Raw genomic sequence first — 13,146 nt, 5'->3', positions numbered from 1 at the left:
AATAACTTGAAAAATTCTCTCCATGGATACATTTGTATGTTAGAAACCTACCCAGGAAAACTATAGCATTAAGGTCAAATGAGAAGCTTTCACCACAGACAAATAATGCACACAGTGTACATCCTATTCAAAAATGGACACATCACAGCAGGGACCTTCTGTAAGCTCATTAATATTCTACAGATGCCAACTGTTCAGATCGATCCAAAACACCGTACCTTGTCAAAGAATGATTTTGAAAAGATTTGAATGTCTTCAGAATGTTTATGGTCTACTTTTGTAATCATTTTTGCCTTATTGGAAACAATAAAAATTTGCCTATCTATCTATCTATCATCTAGCTATGTAATTTGGTTTCTCTTTGGTCATCAGTTAATCCAACATGATGGATTTACAGCATATGAGCACTGGAAATAGCATCTTTTTTTTTTAATTTATTTTTATTTTTTATTTTCTTGCGGTACGCGGGCCTCTCACTGTTGTGGCCTCTTCCGTTGCGGAGCACAGGCTCCGGATGCGCAGGCTCAGCGGCCATGGCTCACAGGCCCAGCCGCTCCACGGCATGTGGGATCTTCCCGGACCGGGGCACGAACCCGTGTCCCCTGCATCGGCAGGCAGACTCTCAACCACTGCGCCACCAGGGAAGCCCAGAAATAGCATCTTTTAAAAAGTATAATACTTAAGGAAGACAGAGGAGGAAAGAGACAGATTGTATGTATTGGCTAAACCAGCTGAAAATAGCACTCGGTCTTTGAAAGTTGTCTAAATAATCTGAATTTATATATTATTGAATTTTGTTACTATATTTTTAAAGTAGACAAATTTCTTATTGCGTGGAAATCAAATAAATCTAGAATAATACTAAAGAAATACCAAATGGCACTTGTAAGGGGTAAACTACTTTTTGTTGTATTATCAGAGTATAAAAACTATCATGAGGTTTAAAGTCCTCATTCTGCGATTTTCCTGCTTGCATAAAGGAATCTAAAACATCTTTCATTATTAATTTATGATTTTAAACTATTGTACCTTTTATCACCTCTATATTCTGGAGTAAACACTTAGAAATACAACTGGATGATTCATTTTTCAGCCATTTCACAAATCATAAATAACATTTCTAAATAATCTTAAATCCATTATTTTAAAATCATTATATCAATATAAATATTGAAGTTTACTAATATTCAAATCATGTTATTACTATTGAAATTTACTAATGATCTAGGTTAATGTTGGGATTTCCATTTTATAGACAGAAATCTATGCTCATAGAAAAGTGAAGTGGCCTTTAAAAAAGCATTATATGATGGAGTTATTTTTTCCTCAATACTTTGTTTTCTGTATTATTTTTTCATAGTTCACCGGTTTATCTCAATATATGATCTTTTATACTCTTTCTCCAGCATATTTACTTGATTTTAATTATAATTGCATCCTCCTGGTTGCAAGTCACCACTCAGATACCTCTTCACTTCCTTATCTCCAGCTGTCTTGCTTCTTCCATTTAAATTGACATCTTACAATCTCTTAGCTGAATCATTGCAGAGTAGACCAAAATCAATTAACCCTTGAAAAATGCCACTTCCAAGATTATCACCTGTTCATTATTAACAACTCTTGAGTTAACCAATAGTTCAGACCCAATTCATATACACTCATTGGCCTCACGTTATTTTCCTGTGCACAATTCTGTAATATTTTATACAACTTATGTCTGTCGTGTCTTGTTCCTTTTATTTGTGGGCATAATCAAGAAAAACAGAGTGAAAAGTATAATTTTACCTGTTGACAGATGCTCTCTTGAACAGATTTCTTTGGATTATGTGTGATATTGTTAAACCTTGTCACTATTGCTTGAAGTGTGATATTTGAAGGCAATACAAACGAAGAGAGGTAGAGCAGACTCTGGATTATCTAAAGAAATAGAAAAACAGGCGTTACATATATAATTGAGGTCCAGAAGCCTCATTAGGGTCACTACCTTTAATTCATCCAATAAATTTTGACCCTGTTTTAATAATTAACAAAATTGAATATATATATATATATATGTGCATATATATTTGTCAATCTATTGATTGAATTATTAGGTATGAACACAATGATGAAATGTGTGCAGGAGAAAAAAAATTAGAAGTATGAAATGAAGATTAGTTTTATTTTTAATAAATAACGGTAAATTACATATCTACCATTGTGAGAAGGAAATTTACTGGCATTCATTAGCTGTCACTCAAATAATTCCCTATACTCATTTAAATAATTTGCTCTAAAATTCAACTCATAAAATATCTATTGACAATGGAAATAAATATAAAATTTAAAAGAGAGTTATTAGAAACACTATCAATAATATACATGCCTTACAATGAGACACACTGAGTCATGCAAATGAAACAAAAAGTATTTTAGAAATCTTATGATTTAGAAACCAAATGTCTTAATCAGATCTGTGTGATAGATGAATATGCTAATAAATCTCCCTAATACATCAAATGCCTTTATTTCAACTTAAATCTGGTACTGAGTATACAGATGCTAGTACTTAGGGTTTATTTTGCTTGGGTCAAGCATTCCTTTGCCGAGATCAAAGCTAAGGAAAAGTTAACTCTGTCAGTTAAATACCCAGTTGCCTGCCTTGCATCCAGGGCCACTTATCCTAAAGTGTTGAAGTCGATGCAACCACCAGGCCAAATGACGTCTGTATGAGAGGATGAGGAAAGCCTGTGATCTAGTTGCCTAGTCAGTGAGAAACTGAGGGTGGGGATTAGAATGAAGATTAGTAGTGGAATTAGAAAGTCATGGATAAAATCTGAGAAATAGATAAGGCCGGAATTAAAGTTTTAACTTATGCTAGGAATGGAGAGTTCACACTCAGTAGGTCTCCTACATCTGGGATAACAGCAGGGAGAAGAGGCTTACATTCTGCTCTGGACCTACCAAGAGGCTTGGGAGCCTTTGTGAGTTTTTTAAGCCGAGGAATTTAAGGGTGGTAGCTCCACCCTACCACAAGTGACCGGCCCATCCAAATGCAGAAAACGCTTCTTATATTTGGAGGAAATACATTTTCTGTCAGTTCCCTCTGGCAGAGAGAGTTGCCTGGAGTGTAGGGCAAAGCCTCAGAGGAAAGCCTCAGGCATTCCTGACAACTGGGCTCCGACCCTCCATCTATGCTTAATTATCATCATGGTTCACGGAGGTCAGCATAGGGGCCAGAACAAGCGAACATGACAAGGCCACATTTTAAATGCTCACCAACATTTCTACACAATCGTCACAGAGCTTTATTAACCTGACTGGTCTAGTTTCCTCCAGAAAGACCAACCAGAGGTTTTTTCAACAAATTGGCCAACAATCCAGGAATCCTCTGTGATAGTTATAACTATATTAATCTATTTTACATCTCTTTCTCAATACCTATTAAACTATCATATTTTTATACACATTTAGGCAAATAAACTCGTACAGTGCATAGATTGGTCCTTAGTTTTAAAAATGAAAGTCAGTGTTTTAAAATTTGTGTGTCTGATGAAAAAACCAAGAGAAGAAACAACAATCCTTAATATAGGAAAGCTTTCCTTTAATTCAGGAAAGAAACAATTTTGGAGACTGAATCCAAGTAGGCATAAAGCTTAAAGCTTATTCTCCCCTACAAAAGCAGTGTTAATTACTATAGCTAGAAGCTGGGCTGTGGTATCAGCTATCAATAATTTGGTTTGTTAGCAATTCACATATATGCCACATGTTTTATGATGGGTTTTACTTATAACAGGGAACTTAAAAAATGCTTTAGAGCTTTCAGTTTTTTAAAAAGATTCCATTAGTTATCATAATCCCACGAACTAAGAGGAAGTGGTATTTTTAATCACATTTATAGATAAGAGCATAAGGAATCGGAGGTACGAAGAGATTTTTCCAAAGTGTAATATTCAATAAGTGATCACACTGATACCATGACTAGTATCTTTCTGTTAGGCCCATTGTTACTGATTCCACCTTAACACACCAACTTGGAGGCTGCTCTTCCTGCTTATAAATATACTCCTTCTGTTTTATTTTTATGGTGAATTTCCAAATTTCTATTCTTGCACATATGCTTGTCTGTCTTGTCCATCAGAATTCAAATACCTGTTCTTTGGAATACTAAATGCCAACTATCCTTCAAAGTCTTTAGAAAATGCATCATTATTCCAGCTTATTTACATGTCCTTTCTATAATGTTTTTGAGTATATAGACTATATCATTGTCGTTAACAAAAAGGTGGCTTGATGACTACCGAAAACATCTGTCTGCTTCAAGTGTTTTTCAAAAACTTTATGTGGTAGGATGTGCTGAAGCCCAAGAATTGTGCCTTCCCTTCTAGAAATCAATATGGGTTGATTAATCTATGGAGAAGAAGGTGTAGGACAAAGGAGTAAAGGAACTATTGAAGTGATGGTCAATGCTTAGATCCTAGTGCTATATTCAAGGCCCTTTTCTCATTCAGTTGTACAGAATATCAGAATGTGCCTTTATATACTTGGTGAATAATAATTCTTCAACTTCCTAAATCTAACCAGGCTGTATCAATTTTATGAACCCTTATCAACAGTCTACGCAATCCAGAAGTTTATGCTTCAAAATAGCCCAGAAATAATGTACTTAGCAAACTAAGTCCCAAATTAAATCAATAGATGTTTGGAGACTACCGCCTTCACTATAAATTCTTTTAGGTAGCCTATAGATAAAGCATGAGCTGTGTTTCACATCCTACCTATAACGTGAACTATGTTTTCACCTATAGGAATTAGTACGTTCCTTAGAGAATAATGAACTGGTCTTTTTGCTCTCCATTCCCTCTTTCTTATACAAAGGATACAGTAACATCAAATTAATGTACAATGTTTAAGTTTAGGTGACAGCTCACTCAGTTTTATAATGGGAATTAAACAGAACCAAATCTTTTCTTTTCTAACATGTAATTGAATTCAAATTGGAATCTAATCCTGGGAGGTTATTTTATTCTTCAAAGTGGGCCACCTTTTACATCCTACCGACTGATTTACTTTGACAGCTAGACAGCAGAGATATCAATAGTGCATAGTCCCCAAAATGTTAGTAACACAAAACCTATTTTTAGGTGTAAACTCGTGCTGTAGTTAAAGGACTCTGAGAATGCTAATTGATAACAAGGGTCAAACTAACTGAAGATGTTTTTGTAATGGGAGAATTAGAAAAAATAATATGAACCAGCACCTAATTATTTATGAAGAATTGGATGAATATCCCATATCAGACAATTCCTCTGATTTATAATACTATACTTTTAGAATTGTGTAAAAGCAGTTGTAGTGAGCTGAATAGTGGCCCTCAAAAAGATATGTCCATGTCCTAATTTCCAGGACCTGTAATATACTTTATGTGACCCTATAGACTGAATGCTTATATTCCACCCCACCCCCCACAAAATTCATACATTGATACCTAATGATAGTTGGAGGTGGGGCCTTTGGGAGGCAATTAGGTCATCAGAGTGAAGCCCTCATGAATGGGATTAGTGCCTTTGTAAGTGAGACCCCAGAGAGCTCCCTTGCCCCTTCCACCAACTGAGGATACACTGAAAGACGGATGTCTAAGAATAAGGAAGAGGACCCAAGCAGACACTGAATCTGCTGGCACCTTGATCTTGGACTTCCCAGCCCCCATAACTGTAAGAACTACATTTCTGTTATTTATAAGTCACCTAGTCTATAGTATTCTGTTATAGCGGCCCTAACAGACTAAGATAAAAGTTGGTACTGGGAATGGGGTGCTGTTACAGCAAATACCTAAGAATGTGGAAACGGCTTTGGAACTGGGTAATGGGTAGAAGCTGGAGAAGTTTTGAGGTGCATGCTAGAAAAAGGCTATGGCCATAAGTGGACCAATCATTAAGGGCAATTCTGGTGAGAGCAAAGAAAGAAAAGAGGAGAGCTATAGAGAAAACCTCAGCTTTCCTAAGTAATCCTGAACAGAATGTTGGTAGAACTATAGAGGGTAAAGGTCATTCTGATGAGGCCTCAGACGTAAATGAGGAATATGTTACAGGATAATGGGAGAAAGGAGATCTTCATTATACAGTGGCAAAAATCTTGGCTGAATTGTGTTCATCTTCGAGTTCTAGTGTTGAACTGTGAGTAATGAAATTGGATATTTAGCTGAAGCTATTTCTAAGCAAAGTGTTGAAGGAGTGTCCTTGGTTCCTCCTGATGCCTTACAGTAAAATGAGAGAAGAGCGAATTGACAAAAGGACAGAATTGTTAATCAGAGCTTAAAGATTTGAACAACTCTCAGCCCATCCATATTGAACAGAATGAGCATATATGATTGGAAGAAACTCAGTGTATGGACAAAACACCATTTCATATTATTAGTCGGCCATCTCAGCAGAAGCAGGAGCTATTGCGGAAAACAATGGAAGAATAACCCCAAAGATAATTCAGAAATCATCAGGGCTGCCCCTCCCATCACAGGCCCAGAGTAAAAGGGCCCCAAGGGCACAGTGAATTCAAAGGAGGGGCTGCCTGAACCTATGGGACATTAGGGTGTGCTGCCAGGTGCTGCCTCACAACACGGGCTCTGCTCTCTGCACTCCAGCTCTGTGCTCCTTGGCTGCCTCAGGTGCAGATCCAATGGGCTGCGGTTTGGTGTCATGGTGGCCACCCCTATGGAGGACACAGGTGGCGAACGTTGGCAGTGTCCACACTCTCCTATCGTCTCTGTCAGCCAGTGTACAGAGTGCAAGAGCCGTGGGGGCATAGCTGCATCCACCTAGATTCCAAAAGATGCCTGGCAGAGCTCTCACTCAGGGAGAGCTATGGGTGCAAGAGCCCAGCCTACAGGGGCAGAGCCCAGGCAGAGAACTGCAGGGGTGGGGCTACTACAGAAAGCCCCAACTGGGGTGATGGCCAGTGTACCCTGGGGATGGTCACTGGAATGCGATTTTAAACCCAGGAAAGTCATAGCCAGGGAACTCATACCCGTGAGTGCTGTGTGGGTGAGACTGCAGCCCCAGTGGGTCCATAGGTAGAGCATCCAGTCAAAGATCATTCTTGGTCCTTAAGGTTTAATGTTGGAATTTGAACTTACTTGGGACCTGTTACCCCTTTCTACTTTCCCATTTCTCCCTTTTGGAATGGGAATGTCTCTCCTAAGCCTGTCTCACCATTATATTTGGAAGATTTCACAGGTTCACAGATGGAGAGCAATTTGCCTCAGAATGAACCATACATTAAGTCTCACCCGTATCTGATTTAGATGATACAAATGAGACTTTGGACTTCAGAGTTTGAGTTGAATCTGGAATGAGTTAAGATCTTTGGGACTATTGGGATGGAATGAATATATTTTGTGTGTGCAAAGGACATGAATTTTAGAAGACCAGATATGGAATGCTACAGACTGAAAATGTTTGTGTCCCCTCCCCCTGCCCCCGCCAAATTCATAAATTGATACATAATCCCCAGTGTGATAATATTTGGAGGTGGGGCCTTTGGAAGGCAATTAGGTCATGAGGGTGAAGCCCTCATGAATGGGATTATTGCCCTTATGAAAGAGGCCCAAGAAATCTCCCTTCTGCCATGTGAGGACATGAGAAGATGGCCACCTATGAACCAGGAAACCGGTTCTCACCAGACACTGAATTTGCTAGCACCTTAATCTTGGACTTTCAAGCCTCCAGAAAGCCAGTCTATGGTGTTTTGTTATAGCAGCCCAGAGGGCAAAAGATGTGATTAAAGTAAGGATCTTAAGAGAGGAGTTTATCCTGGATTATCCAGGTGGTCCCTAAATGCCATGTATTCTTATGAGAGAGGCAAAGGGAGTTTAGAGACAGACACAGAAGGAAAGGCATGGAAAGTAGGCAGTGATATGAAAATGAGGCAGAGCAGAAAGTGATGCAGCCACAAGCCACGGAATGTTGATTGGTGCCAGCAGCAAGAAAAGGCATGGAGCAAATTCTCCCCTAGAGCCTCTTTAAGGAGTGTGGTCCTGCTGACACCTTGTGAAGTGTGAGAAAAAAAATATCTACTCTTTTAAGCCACCAAGTTTGTAGTAATTTGTTACAGCTGCCCTAGGAAACTAATACAGCAGTAGTGATGGCATCGTTTATGAAAGTCATGAACCCAGCAATTCCAAAGAGGTCTCTCTTATAAGCACTTTCGCACAACTTTGCAAAGAAACATGTACAGGATGTGCAGGGGAGCATCATTTATAACTGTGGCAAACTGAAAGTCACTAGGAAAATGGGTAAATTGCTGCACATCCATAATAAAGTACTACACAACTGTCAAAAGAATGAAGTAGATCTATAGGCACTGATACATAATATCGTTAAAAGTATAACAAATGCAGTAACAGCAAGCTATAAAAAAATAGGATTCCATTTATTCTAAATACACACATAAAGACTTACACATGAAGACTTAGGTGTACATATTTCTATTTGCATACAAATTATCTAGAGCAGTACTAAAAAGCTATTAATAGGTGACTTTGGAAAGTAGTTATATATTTTTGAAATGTTTAATTACATAATAAGTATATCTCATTTTTCTTTCCAAAACTTTACAAAAATGCTGAAACACAAACCTTTATTATGAAATATAAATATATCCCCTTAGTTGTTAACCTGGTTGTGAGTTGTAGCAGGTAGTTCTATTTGTATTTTACATAGGATTTTCATAACTTTTTTCTACTGCTTTTTTTTCTGCTAGCTAAATTTTAATCAACTAAGGTAAAAAGGAATTGGCTCCTGCTTACAGATCTTATGGAGTAGCTCTCATAGTGCGGCTCCAGTTGAGCAGAATAATCGTAAGCTGGTACCTTTTTAGAAATGTAGATTCTGGGGTACCACCTCAGATTTACTGCACGAAGCTCTGGAAGTGAGACCCAGCAAACTGTAGTTTAGTAAGTCCTCCAGGTGATCCTGATGCCCACTAATGTGTAAAAGCTGCTGGTCTAGCTCTTCCTCCAACACACCTACAAGTGTTGGCTGCAGTAAATGTAATAAACTGCAGTTCTTGAGCCATCGTGGTCTATTGACTCCTCTGCCTACCGAACGGCTGAAGCTACCTGGGAACCACTGCTCTTTTCAGAATCCTGAATATATTCAGTTCCATCTATGACATAGCACTTTGTCAGCTGTAACCTCATAATCCTATGACTGCTGCCCCTGTAACCTCATGATTCTATGACCGCTGCCCCTTATGTCTCTTGAATAATCATGTTTATGGTATGGGAAAACTAAAGACAACCTAAAGACCCAAATTTGGAAAGTCAGTGAATATATTACGGTCATCTACTTGATAAACCATTATACATACATTAAGTGATAGTTATGAAAATTATAACATGGGAAATATTTATTATATAATATTTAATGAAAAGCTCATATGTCTGCAAAATTCAAAATATGTGACAAAAATGATACATAAAAAGAAAAAAATAGGACACAGTAAGAGGGTGAGGATTGTAGAAAAATTATATTTCTCTATTCAAATTTAGGATAATACTATTATATTTTTTTTGATTTATCATAGTGCATACTTTATTCATTTATTTATTTTTGGCTGTGTTGGGTCTTTGTTGCTGCACGCGGGCTTTCTCTACTTGTGGCGAGTGGGGGCTACTCTTCGTTATGGTGCACAGGCTTCTTATTGCGGTGGCTTCTCGTTTGTTGCAGAGCATGGGCTCTAGGCGCACGGACTTCAGTAGTTGTGGCACATGGGCTTAGTAGTTGTGGCTCGCAGGCTCTAGAGCGCAGGCTCAGTAGTTGTGGTGTGTGGGCTTAGTTGTTCTGCAGCATGTGGGATCTTCCCAAACCAGGGATTGAACCCGTGTCCCCTGCATTGGCAGGTGGATTCTTAACCACTGCGCCACCAGGGAAGTCCCCTGTAATATCCTGATATATAAAATACTTTAAGTTAATATTATACGTTTAATGATTTGCCCTAGTTTGGGGTTTTATAACTACTTTGAAAAATATTTTAATTTTAACTAGTCTACAACCATTTAAAAAATGTAAGGTTATATAGTGAAATTGGAAGCTGTATTTTATTTAAAGACCTCACCTCCATTTTTTAAGTTCCCTTTTTGTTTGTTTTATGTCATTTTGTTTTTAGTTATGCCTAAATGAGATTATGAGGCTCTTGCATAAGTTGTAAAGAATATACCCAGAGATGGTCCCCACACTTAAATTTAGATATAAATTACATTAGCTGATTACCAATTACCTATATAAATAACATTTACTGTTACCTATTTTGTTACAAGTAAGCATCACTGAGTAAGACAGTTGATACTTTAACATAAATTTCCTTGTAATTCTGTTTAGTAGCTATTACCTCCATTTTTCAGACAATGAAAATGAAATTCAACCATGTCAACTATCTTTTAAGTCCACCTGCAGCATTTGTTTTGAACTAGGCCCTTACAGAGTTAAGAGCTATACACTTTCTATTGTCTTCATGTTAATTTTCAGTCATGAACTGCTTGAAGTGTTCATATCACCACCCCCTCTCCACCCTCCTGTGTTTTGCCTGTTCGAATACTTGCTTTGCTTGTGGTCACTTGCCTGAGTTTTCTGCCCTCCATCCATTCCAGCTGTGTGCTTCCCAAAGCCTTCAGGAGACACTCAATTAGTTGCTAATTTGGTAATTTTGCCAAAATAGGAAGAGGAAACAAAAGCTGGAGCCCACAGAAAAGTAACCATTCAGCAGATTCAAGAAAATGGTATTAGTGGTCAGGATTTAAACTTCAAAGAGAAGGGCTGTGAAACTCTTCGGAAACTAGTCAAGTTATCAGTTGTTTCTTCTACTATACACTTACAAGTGAATTAAATTTTTAATTTTATTTTTTGATAGTAATTATTTGCCCCCTACCCATCCTTGTCATGCTTCTCTGCAGGCCAGGTATACTCCATACCCCCTGACTTTGGACTTGTTTTGTCAATGGAATATAAGCCAATGATGTATAGTCCATGTCCAAGAGTGAGCTTAAAATGTTTGCATGTTTTGACTTTACACCTGTAGTCTTTACCTTCCAATCTGAGAACGTGTCCCTTTAGTCTGGGTCGCTAAAAATAAGAGTATGTTTGGAGGTCAGCCAAGCCCACCAGAGACAACCAGAGTGATAGCTGATCCATAGCTTTCAAGTAGCAAAAACAAGAAATAAATATCTGTTGTTGTCAGCCCCAACAAAATTTGAGGTTGGGTGTTTAAAACGAAATCCTAAAATATGTGGCATTGGCTTTAGAGATGGACAGCTGGTGGTGAGGACCCTGTTAGAAGAGGTTAGAAAAACATAAAATATTTGGTAAAATTTTGCCTATGATATCTTAAAAGAGGCAGAAAATACACACAATGCAGTTGGGGTTCTGGGACAAGAGATAAGGAGAAAATATGTTGGTAGCATTAGTTGGTGGTTATTAGCCCTGTTTAATAAGTACTAGGAGAGGCAATGAAGTCATGATAGATTTGATCTGTTTGCAAGCAGGGATGAGAAGAGAAAAGGCACAATGCATGTATTATAGGACTTGCAGGATTGAAAGACACATCCCCCAGCCCCCCACCCATCTTTCGCTTGGTAAAACTTTCTCAAGTGAAGACACTCCCTCAGGGCAAAAACTAAATCCAAAGGTTACTAAAGCAAGGAAAAGACCAAACCAACGGTGTGGCTTTTGTACCTTTTCTTAGAATCTCTTACAGGCTAAGTCAGATCCCAGTAAATTCTTTCAGTTTGAAAAATATTTAGGAGCGGGGGTAGAAAAGAGACCAATGGTGTAGTCCCTGAAGTTCTAACAAACTCAGATTTTCTATAATTCAGTATATTTAGAGCCTCGCAAAGAAGTGAGAGTGTTACTATTTGCACTAACTGAAACCAACTAATTAAAAAATACTCTTCAAAACATTATACTATAAAATGTACTATCACCTTGGACGGAAAGGAAGAGTGACTGTTGGAAATGTCAAATGACCAAGTGATTGAAATAACTCCAATATCTTGTAACTTGCTTTATGTCACGTACAGGATATAACACCATGGAAAATGTAAATACATATAATAAATGTCACAAAAGTGTTGTAACCCTATAAGCAAGTGACATTCACGTTGGCTCTTAGTTTCCTTATTTGTGAAAAGCCAGAGCAGGATTAAGTGTTATCTGAGGTCCCTTTCAGCTCATTTTTGATTCTATGATACTAAAACACATAGTTCTATTTAATAGACTTTCTTAACATGTGAAATACAAATTTCTTCTCTTCTCTGGGAAAAATCTGCTGTTCAAAAACAAGTAATGAACAGATAGACATTAATTGAGCAAGTTTTACAAGATTCTACAGACTATGGGCTGAATGAGAAAAGTTCTTTTGAAAGAGTCATCTGAAGGAATTCCATTACATACACAGACAGGGTCACGTGTTTAATGAAATACAGAGGCTTCTAGAGGCCAAGTATTAGTTCCTTAAGTGTGCTTGGAATTTTATTCAATTCCCAAATCACAATTTAGTTACCATAAAAGTTATTGTACAAGATCCTCAAAGGAACTGGTATATATTTGAATAGTTTTTCATTTATTTATTAAGATAAAATATTGAAGCATACTTCCATGTTCTTTAATAGAATATGTTCCCATAAAAGTGGGACAGTTTGGTTCAGTGTTGCCAGTAAATCACATGAAGATATTTTTCAAAGATAGAATGAAAACAGCACCTCACCTATTATATATTTTAAATGTTTTAAAGAATGATGTAATATTTCAATTCATACACTATATGTTTTTAGTTCCCATATTTGCCAAATTTTATACACTTAAATAAAAAAATTATATTGTACAACTACCAAATGGGAATCATGTCAATCATGTATTGGTCCATAAAAGTATCACATTCAATAGAAATTAAATAGTCACTAAAGGTATCATTAATAATGTATGAGTTGACTATTTACAAACATGCCGAAAGGTATTCCTCTTGTCAAACATATATAAATTTTATGACAGTGACATCGTGGGAATGTTAACTGCAGTCATTTCTTATGAAGGATCGATAAAACCTAGCTGAAACAGGCAGAGGTGAAAGTGATCACTTTCGTCACATTTTATGACATCGTAAAGACTCGCCATGACG

At 37.4% G+C, this 13,146-nt stretch overlaps 1 protein-coding gene across 11 annotated transcripts in view; it reads right to left on the bottom strand.

The window, feature by feature from the left end:
* SLC16A7 (solute carrier family 16 member 7) overlaps window positions 1-13,146 on the bottom strand; it is a 160,318-nt gene that overhangs the window by 61,820 nt on the left and 85,352 nt on the right. For all 11 annotated transcript variants that reach the window (XM_060025128.1, XM_060025136.1, XM_060025127.1 and 8 more), the window contains one exon: window positions 1,786-1,917. The gene's annotated coding sequence lies outside the window, so the exon portion shown is untranslated. The remainder of the gene's footprint in view (window positions 1-1,785; window positions 1,918-13,146) is intronic.

The sequence above is a fragment of the Delphinus delphis genome, chromosome 11, assembly GCF_949987515.2.
Source record: "Delphinus delphis chromosome 11, mDelDel1.2, whole genome shotgun sequence".
NCBI lineage: Eukaryota > Metazoa > Chordata > Mammalia > Artiodactyla > Delphinidae > Delphinus > Delphinus delphis.
The sequence above is the reverse complement of the archived record's forward strand: the minus strand, read 5'-3'. Positions and strand labels throughout refer to the sequence as shown.